The sequence below is a fragment of the Rhinopithecus roxellana genome, chromosome 8 (genome assembly GCF_007565055.1).
Source record: "Rhinopithecus roxellana isolate Shanxi Qingling chromosome 8, ASM756505v1, whole genome shotgun sequence".
NCBI lineage: Eukaryota > Metazoa > Chordata > Mammalia > Primates > Cercopithecidae > Rhinopithecus > Rhinopithecus roxellana.
In genome coordinates this window covers 14,470,040-14,480,047 of record NC_044556.1, presented here as the reverse complement: position 1 = coordinate 14,480,047, position 10,008 = coordinate 14,470,040, and positions in this window count along the sequence as shown.

Sequence of the window (10,008 nt, the reverse complement as noted above, 5' to 3'; positions counted from 1 at the left end):
AAATGCCACTGAGGGACATTTAGCAGTTTTGCTGCAGCCCTTCCTTTTTCTTTGGGGTCTGCCTTGATGCCCCCATCAAGGTTGGACTCTGATGCCACTGTGTGATGCTGGGCAAGTACTTCACCTGTCAGAGTCTCTGCTTTTTCATCTGAGAAATGGGTCTGTGGAGGCTGTGGTTTCAAGGCCTCAGCAGATGATATGCAGAACCACATAAATATCAGGTACACTATATCTGGGTAGCAGGTGCAGTGCTCATTAAGTGTGGGGACCCACATGGAAGGGATTAATATTTTTCAGGGTGACAGACCTTCTAAGAATAAGAATGGAGCCAAGGTTTGTTGGACACTTAACATTTATTGATTCTGGATTATACATAAATAAATAAATACATAAACAAGACTGAGTGCTGTGGTGGCTCACATCTGTAATTAATCCCAGAACTTTGGGAGGCTGAAGTGGGAGGGTTGCTTGAGGCCAGGAATTCAATACCAGCTTGGGCAACATAATGAAACTCCATTTCCATTTTTTTTTTCATGAGATGGAGCCTGGCTTTCTCACCCAGGCTGGAGTGTAGTGAAGTGATCTTGGCTCACTGCAACCTCCACCTCTTGGGTTCAAGCGATTCTCCTGTCTCAGCCTTCCGAGTAGCTGGGATTACAGGAGCTCGCCACCACACCCGGCTAATTTTTGCATTTTTGGTAGAGATGGGGTTTCGCCATGTTGGCGAGGCTGCTCTCAAACTCCTGACCTCAGGTGATCCACCTGCCTTGGGCTCCCAAAGTGCTGGGATTACAGGCGTGAGCCACCACACCCAGCCACATCTTTCTTATTTATTTATTTGTTTATCAACTGAATAAGACATCCAACTCTTTTTTTTTTTTTTGGAGATGGAGTCTCGCTCTGTCACCCGGGCTGGAGTGCAGTGGCTGGATCTCAGCTCACTGCAAGCTCCCCCTCCCGGGTTTACGCTATTCTCCTGCCTCAGCCTCCCAAGTAGCTGGGACTACAGGCACCCGCCACCTCGCCTGGCTAGTTTTTTGTATTTTTTAGTAGAGACGGGGTTTCACCGTGTTAGCCAGGATGGTCTCAATCTCCTGACCTTGTGATCCACCCATCTGGGCCTCCCAAAGTGCTGGGATTACAGGCTTGAGCCACCACGCCCGGCCAACTCTTTTTTAAAAATAAATAAATAAATTGGCCAGGCATGGTGGCTCACGTCTATTATCCCAGCGCTTTCGGAGGCCAAGGCAGGCGGATCACTTGAGGTCAGAAGCTTGAGACCAGCCTGGCCAACATGATGAAAGCCTGTCTCTACTACAAATAGAAAAACCAGTTGGGTGTGGTGGAACGCACCTGTAGTCTTAGCTACTCACGAGGCTGAGGCAGAAGAATCGCTTGAACCTGGGAGGCAGAGGTTGCAGTGAACTGAGATTGTGCCACTGCACTCCAGCCTGGGCAACACAGCAAGACTCGGTATCAGGAAAGAAAGAAAGAGAGAGAAGAAGAGAGAGAGAGAGAGGAGGAGAGAGGGAGGGAGGATGAGGGGAGGGAGAGAGATGAGAGAGAGACGATAGAGAGAGACGATAGAGACGAGAGAGAGAGGGGGGGGTAGTTACAGGGATTTGGATTGGTAGTGGATTGGTGAAGTGCGAGCTCGTGCAGGACGTGGTGGCTCATGCTTGTAATCCCAGCATTTGGGAGGCCGAGGTGGGTGGATCACCTGAGGTCAGGAGTTCAAGACCAGCCTAGCTAACATGATGAAACCCCGTCTTTACTAAAAATACAAATTAGCTGGGTGTGGTGGTGGGTGCCTGTAATCCCAGCTACTCAGGAGGCTGAGGCAGGAGAATCGCTTGAACTTGGGAGGCGGAGGTTGCAGTGAGCTGAGATTGTGCTACTGTACTCCAGCCTGAGTGACGAGAGTGAAACTCCATCTCAAATAATAATAAAAATAAATAGGGAGGCACGGTGGCGAAGGCCCATCGTCCTGGTGCATAAGGAGGCAAGGCCAGACGTTCGAGATCAGCCTGGGCAACATAGGAAGCCCTCATCGATATAACAAAAAATCAAATACATAAATAAACACACACATTTTCATCCTCAAAACGACCCCTCAAGGTAGAAGCTTCTATTATGGATCCACCCTACAGATGGGGCAAACTGAGGCCCAAAAAGATTAATTCTGACTCCAAAAGCCACACGGATCGGAAATGGGGACTTGCAATGAAAGGAGCTAAGGGAGGAAGCGAACGACAGTCCCCGAAGGTGAAACTGGACTCACCGAGCAGAGAACCCAAAGGGCCCCTCCCACCTGACAACCTGATTGCCGGGCCACGTGGAAGGAGGAGGCTGGTGTGAATCACCCAGCAGCCATGCACCACTTGCTATTTTAGGTGCTGACTCAGATTTTGTCAGAGCTCTGGTCCCGGTGGCAGCCGCAGCGGCCCTGAAGTGAAACTGGGGAGCAGAGTTCTGAGATGAAATTCCAGGGTGTGGTCAGGCTGTTCCCAACAGAGGGTTTCAGACCATCCAGGCCGGAACCAGCTGCAAATACCTGAGCAGGGGCAGTGAACTGGCTATTTCTTTATTTGACCAACGTTCATCGAGCGCCCACTGTGTGCTGGGAATTGTCCCAGACAGCAGACAGAAGTGATTAGTCAGTGACTGTCATTTCCGTAGGGGAGGAGAGGAAGGAAGGAATAGTAAACAAGTTATCAAAGAAGGAAGCAAAATAGTTTCAGAAAGTGAAGAGGCTTCAGGCCAGTTGTGGTGGCTCACGCCTATAATCCCAGCACTCTGGGAGGCTGAGGTGGGTGGATCACCTAAGGTCAGGAGTTCAAGACCAGCCTGGCCAACATGGTGAAACCCCATCTCTATTAAAAATACAAAACTGGCTGGGCATGGTGGCTCACGCCTGTAATCCCAGCACTTTGGGAGGCTGAGGCGGGCGGATCACGAGGTCAGGAGATCAAGACCATCCTGGCTAACATGGTGAAACCTCGTCTTTACTAAAAATACAAAAAATTAGCCGGGCGTGGTGGCAGGTGCCTGTAGTTCCAGCTACTCCGGAGGCTGAGGCAGGAGAATGGCGTGAACCAGGGAGGCGGTGGTTGTAGTGAGCCGAGATCGTGCCACTGCACTCCAGCCTGGGCGACAGAGCAAGACTCTGTCTCAGGAAAAAAAAAAAAAAGCCCCCAGGATCTGAGGGCCTTATCCCTGGGGGGTGTCCAGGCCCTGGGCCAAGGGGACCATCATTGTCCATCATTTACAGATGAAGAAACTGAGGCCCAGAGAGGTGGAGTCAGTTATCTGAGGTCTCAGAGCCACATAACCGACCTGCAGGGGCAGAAGAAGGAGCTGGGTGTTCTCTCCTGGATTCTAGCCCATATGGAGGCTGTGCAGACAGCTAATTCACTGCCTCCATGTTTTTTGTTTGTTTTTAGAGACAGAGTCTCACTCTGTCGCCCAGGATGCAGTGCAGTGGCGTGATCTCAGCTCACTGCAACCTCTGCCTCTCAGGTTTAAGGGATTCTCCTGCCCCAGACCCCAGAGTTGCTGGGATTACAGGCGGGTGCCACCACACTCGGATAATTTTTGTCTTTTTAGTAGAGATGGGTTTTCACCATGTTGGCCAGGCTGGTTGTGAACTCCTGACCTCAAGTGATCCACCTGCCTCGGCCTCTCAAAGTGCTGGGATTACAGGTGTGAGTCACCACGCCCGGCCTGTGAATTCTTTTGATAAGTAATTATTGAGCGCTTGCTGTATGCAAGTCTCTATGGGGCCCTGGGGCCACAGAGTTGTTCCCTGCCCTGGTTCACTGGGCAGTGAGGGAGGAGTAGGCAGAGTCATCCTTCCATGTATCTGTCAGCATTTATTGAGCACCTGTGTGTGCGAGCTCTACACTGGCGGTCACTGTGGAGGTGACCAACACAAATCTGTTTTGTCTCCTCAGGAAACAAATCTGTGTTGTCGTCCCAGCGCGCTGGCTCACACCTGTAATCCCAGCACTTTGGGAGGCTGAGTGGAGCTGATAATCTGACGTCGGGAGTTCAAGACCAGCCTGACCAACATGGAGAAACTCAGTCTCTACTGAAAATACAAAACAATTAGCTAGGCATGGTGGCTCCTGCCTGTAATCCCAACTACTCGGGAGGCAGAGGCAGGAGAATTTCTTGAACTTGGGAGGCAGAGGTTGTGGTGAGCCAAGATCATGCCATTGCACTCCAGCCTGGGCGACAAGAGAGAAACTCCATTAAAAAAAAAAAAAAAAAAAAGGCCAGGCACGGTGGCTCAAGCCTGTAATCCCAGCACTTTGGGAGGCCAAGACAGGCGGATCACAAGGTCAGGAGATCGAGACCATCCTGGCTAACACGGTGAAACCTCGTCTCTACTAAAAAACACAAAAAACTAGCCGGGCGAGGTGGCAGGCGCCTGTAGTCCCAGCTACTCGGGAGGCTGAGGCAGGAGAATGGCGTAAACCCGGGAGGGGGAGCTTGCAGTGAGCTGATATCCGGCCACTGCACTCCAGCCTGGGCAACAGAGCGAGACTCCGTCTCAAAAAAAGAAAAAAAAAAAAAAGACGAAGAAAATCTATGTTGTCCAGTGCTGGAGACAGACAGTATCAGGCAGCTATGGGGTGATGGGGGCTCTGATGGGGAAGCTGTGGGACCCCAAAGGGGACCCTAGACTGGCTTGGGAAGATTAAGGGAAGTTTCTGAAAGAAGGAAGTAAGCTAAGACCTCAGGCCTACATCAGAATGAGCCACAGGTGGGGAGAGAGTTCTAGAAGGTGGTACAGCATAGGGGAAGGTCTGGAAGGCAGTTCCAGGCAGGACCAGGTCCCCAGAGCTAGAGGCTCAGCTGCGATTTGTGCTGCCCTGGCGCCCTCTGGTGGTCACCACCCACCAGCGCCACGTGGCCACGAAGGCCCAGATTCCCTGGGAGCCTAACAGCCTTGAAGAAAAATAGGAAGAAAAAAATATAAGAAAATGTCCTATTTATTTATTTATTTAGAGATGGAGTTTTTGCTCTTGTTGTCCAGGCTGGAGTGCAATGACGCGATCTTGGCTCACTGCAACCTCTGCCTCCCGGTTTCAAGCGGTTCTCCTGTCTCAGCCTCCCGAGTAGCTGGGATTACAGGCATGCACTACCATGCCCAGCTAATTTCGTGTTTTTAATGGAGACGAGGTTTCTCCATGTTGGTCAGGCTGGTCTTGAACTCCTGACCTCAGGTGATCAGCATGCCTTGGCCTCCCAAAGTGCTGGGATTACAGGCGTGAGCCATCGAGCCTGGGATCGAGCCCGGCCCGATGTCCCCTCTATTTAAAAACGGTGAAATGTGAATAAATAACAGAGGATTTCTTTCTGCAAGTCAGTATACACACAGCCAGACTGGGCTGGGCAGCTATGTGTGCCTGCTTGGAATGATCTCTTTCTGATATATATTTTTTTGAGACTGACTCTTACTCTGTTGCCCAGACTGGAGTGCAGAGGCCTGATCTCCGTTCATTGCAACCTCCACCTCACAGGTTCAAGCAATTCACCTGCCTCAGCTTCCTGAGTAACTGGGATTACAGGCATGCGCCACTGTGCCCGGCTAATTTTTATATTTTTAGTAGAGATGGGGTTTCGCATATGTTGGCCACACTGGTCTTGAACTCCTGAGTAGCTGGGATTACAGGCATGCACCACCATGCCCGGCCAATTTTGTATTTTTAGTAGAGATGGAGTTTTTGCATGTTGGTCAGGCTGGTCCTGAACTCTTGACCTTAGGTGATCCACCTGCCTCGGCCTCCCAAAGTGCTAGGATTACAGGTGTGAGCCACTGCGCCTGGCATTTATTATTATTATTATTTATTTATTTTATTTTTTATTTTTTGAGATGGCGTCTTGCTCCGTCACCCAGGCTGGAGTGCAGTGACGTGATCTCCACTTCCTGGTTTAAGTGATTTTTGTGCCTCAGCCTCCCAAGTAGCTGGGATTACAGGCGCCCGCCACCACGCCCAGCTGATTTTTGTATTTTTAGTAGAGACGGGGTTTCACCATGTTGGCCAGGCTGGTCTTGAACTCCTAACCTCAGGTGATCCACCCACCTTGGCCTCCCAAGGTGTTGGGATTTCATGTGTGAGCTACTGCGCCTGGTCCTGTTATTTCTTAAGTGGAAACGTCAGTGGTTTTTACTGTATTCACTATATTATGCAACTATCGCCACTATCTAATTTCAGAAACTTTCATCACCCCAAAAAGCAGCACTGGAACCATCAGCTGACACTCCCAACTGCCGTCCCCGCCAGCCCCGCACCCACGCATCCCCTTCCTGTATCTGTGGATGGGCCTGTCCTGCACATTTCACTGAAATTGGATCACATGGCTGGGCGCAGTGGCTCACGCCTGTAATCCCAGCACTTTGGGAGGATCACGAGGTCAGGAGATCGAGACCATCCTGACTAATATGGTGAAACCCCGTCTCTACTAAAAATATTAAAAAATTAGCCGGGCGTGGTGGTGGGCACCTATAGTCCCAGATATTCAGGAGGCTGAGGCAGGAGAATGGCGTGAACCTCGGAGGCGGAGCTTGCAGTGAGCCGAGATCATGCCACTGCACTCCAGCCTGGGTGACAGAGCTAGACTCTGTCTCAAAAAAAAAAAGAAAGAAATTGGATCACACACTGTATGGCCTTTTGTGTCTGCCTTTTCTCACTGAGCAAAACATGAATATCTTTTCTGATGCCCATCCTTTTTTTTAAGACAGTGTCTCATTCTGTTACACCCAGGCTGGAGTGCAGTGGCAAGATCGTGGTTCACTGTAGCCTTGAACTCCTGGGCTCAAGTATCCTCCCGCCTCAGCCTCCCAGGTAGCGGGGACTACAGGCAGGCACCACCTCACCTGGCTAATTTTTGTATTTTTTGTAGAGACAAGAGTCTCGCTATGTTACCCAGGCTGATCTCAGACTCCTGAGCTTAAGTGATCCTCCTGCCTTGGCCTCCCAAAGTGCTGGGATTACAGGTGTGAGCCACTGTGCCCAGTCCTTAGTTTCTTCTAGAAGCATCTGTTGCCCTCCTGGGCTTGGCATGAGGCTGAGCCTTTGCCGGGGGTCACCCTAATGCTGAAGCTAGAGATTGCATGACCCAGGCCCTGGCCCAGCCCTGCAGACTCCCTCTGGGAACTGAAAGGAGGAAGTTTCTGAGGCTGCACAGCCAGGCCCTGCTTGGCCCCTCCGGCCGTGAAAATAAAGGGCCTTCTGGAAGGCAGGGGCCAGAGTAGAGCTTCACTTCCTACAGGCTTTGCACCAAAAAGGAATTTCCAGAAAGCCCCCCAGGATCCTCTTCCTGTCCTGTCCTTCCTGTGAAACTATTACCATCCACCCCCCACCTCAGCCCTATGTCCCAGAAATTGCTCTGCTCAGCCAGGCGCAGTGGTTCACATCTGTCATCCCAGCACTTTGGGAGGCTGAGGCTGGTGGATGACTTGAGCCCAGGAGTTCGAAACCAGCCCGGCCAACATGGTGAAATCCCATCTCCACAAAAATTACAACAAATAGCTGGGCGTGGTGGCACGCACCCGTAATCCCAGCTACTCGAGAGGCTGAGGCAGGAGAATCGCTTGAACCCGGGAGGCAGAGGTTGCAGTCAGCCAAGATCTCACCACTGCACTCCAGCCTGGGTGACAGTACAAGACTCTATCTGAAAGAAAACAAAACTAAAAATAAAAAATACAATAAAATTGGCCGGGCACTGTGGCTTACGCCTGGATTCCCGGCTACTCGGGAGGCTGAGGCAGGAGAATTGCTTGAACCTGGGAGGTGGAGGTTGGAGTGAACTGAGATCTCACCACTACACTGCAGCCTGGGCAATAAGGCGAGATTCTGTCTCAAAAAAAACAATAAAATAAAGAATAAAAAGAATAAAAAGAAACTGCTCAGCTCAAGGTCCTTGGGACCTTGTGTTGTTAAATCCAGGGTCACTTCTCCATCTGCCTTGACCTGTGGCCTTTGTCACTCTGCTCCAGCCATGTGAGCCTTCCTATTGTTCCTCCAACATGCAGGGTGTGGTCCTGCCTCAGGGCCTTTGCATAGGCTGTGCCTTCTGCCTGGAATGTCCTTCCCCCAAGCACCTACATGGCTCCCTCATCACTTCCTTCAGGTCTTTGCTCAAACATTACCATCTGGCTGAGGGTAGTAGTGGGCACCTGTTGTCCCAGCTGCTCCAGAGGCTGAGGTGGGAGGGTCACTTGAGCCCAGGATTTCGAGGCTGCAGCGAGTTATGATCGAACACGCCACTGCACTCCAGCCTGGGCGACAGAGTGGGATGCTGTCTCTCTCTCTTTTTTTTTATTGAGAGTCTCGCTCTGTCACCCAGGCTGGAGTGCAGTGGCGTGATCTCAGCTCACTGCAAGCTCCACCTCCCAGGTTCACGCCATTCTCCTGCCTCAGCCTCCCAAGTAGCTGGGACCACAGGCTCCCGCCACCACGCCCGGCTAGTGTTTTTGTATTTTTAGCAGAGACGGGGTTTCACTGTGTTAGCCAGGATGATCTCGATCTTCTGACCTCGTGATCCTCTCACCTCGGCCTCCCAAAGTGCTGGGATTACAGGCGTGAGCCACCGCACCTGGCCGGGATGCTGTCTCTTGATTCCCTGTGGTATTGAAGGCCTCACCCTCTCAGTGGAGGCTTCTCTGAGCACCCCATTTAAAATTCATTCAAGGCCAGACATGGTGGCTCATATCTGTCATCCCAGCACTGAGGAGTCCGAGGCAGGGGGATGACTTGAGGTCAGGAGTTCAAGACCAACCTGGCCAACATGGTGAAACCCCGTCTCTACCAAAAATACAAAAAATTAGCTAGGCCTGGTGGCGCACACCTGTAATCCCAGCTGCTCAGGAGGCTGAGGCAGGAGAATCACTTGAACCTGGGAGGCAGAGGTTGCAGTGAGCTGAGATTGCACCACTGCACTCCAGCCTGGGTGACAGAGCAAGACCCTGTCTCAAAAAAATTAAAAAATTAAAATATAATAAAATTCATTTGGCTGGGCGCTGTGGCTCACGTCTGTAATCCCAGCACTTTGGGAGACCGAGGTGGGTGGATCACGAGGTCAGGAGATCGAGACCATCCCGCCTAACACGGTGAAACCCCGTCTCTACTAAAAATACAAAAAATAGGCCGGGCGCGGTGGCTCAAGCCTGTAATCCCAGCACTTTGGGAGGCCGAGACGGGCGGATCACGAGGTCTGAAGATCGAGACCATTCTGGCTAACATGGTGAAACCCCGTCTCTACTAAAAAATACAAAAAACTAGCCGGGCGAGGTGGCGGGCGTCTGTAGTCCCAGCTACTCAGGAGGCTGAGGCAGGAGAATGGCGTAAAACCCGGGAGGCGGAGCTTGCAGTGAGCTGAGATCTGGCCACTGCACTCCAGCCTGGGTGACAGAGCGAGACTCCGTCTCAAAAAAAAAAAAAAAAAAAAAAAAAATTAGCTGGCCGTGGTGGCGGGCGCCTGTAGTCCCAGCTGCTGGGGAGGCTGAGGCAGGAGAATGGCGTAAACCCGGGAGGCAAAGCTTGCAGTGAGACGAGATCGCACCACTGCACTCCAGCCTGGGCGACACAGTGAGACTCCGTCTCAAAATAAATAAATAAATAAATAAATAAATAAATAAATAAACAAACAAAATAAAATAAAATTCGTTCAAAACAGCACCCACCAGATCCCCTGAATATGCTTCATCTTGCCACAGCACTTTGGAGTTTGAGACAAATCCGATTAACTTATTCAGGCCCCACATGTCTATGGTCTGCCTGTCTGTGGACTTGATCACGGGATCCCAATAACAGATGCTCAGTCAATGTTTGAATTTGAATTGATCCCCAAGTCTTTTTTTTTTTTTTTTTTTTTTGAGACGGAGTTTCACTCTTGTTGCCAAGACTGGAGTGCAGCGGTGCCATCTCGGCTCACTGCAACCTCTGCCTCCCGGGTTCAAGTGATTCTCCTACCTCAGTCTCCCAAGTAGCTGGGGTT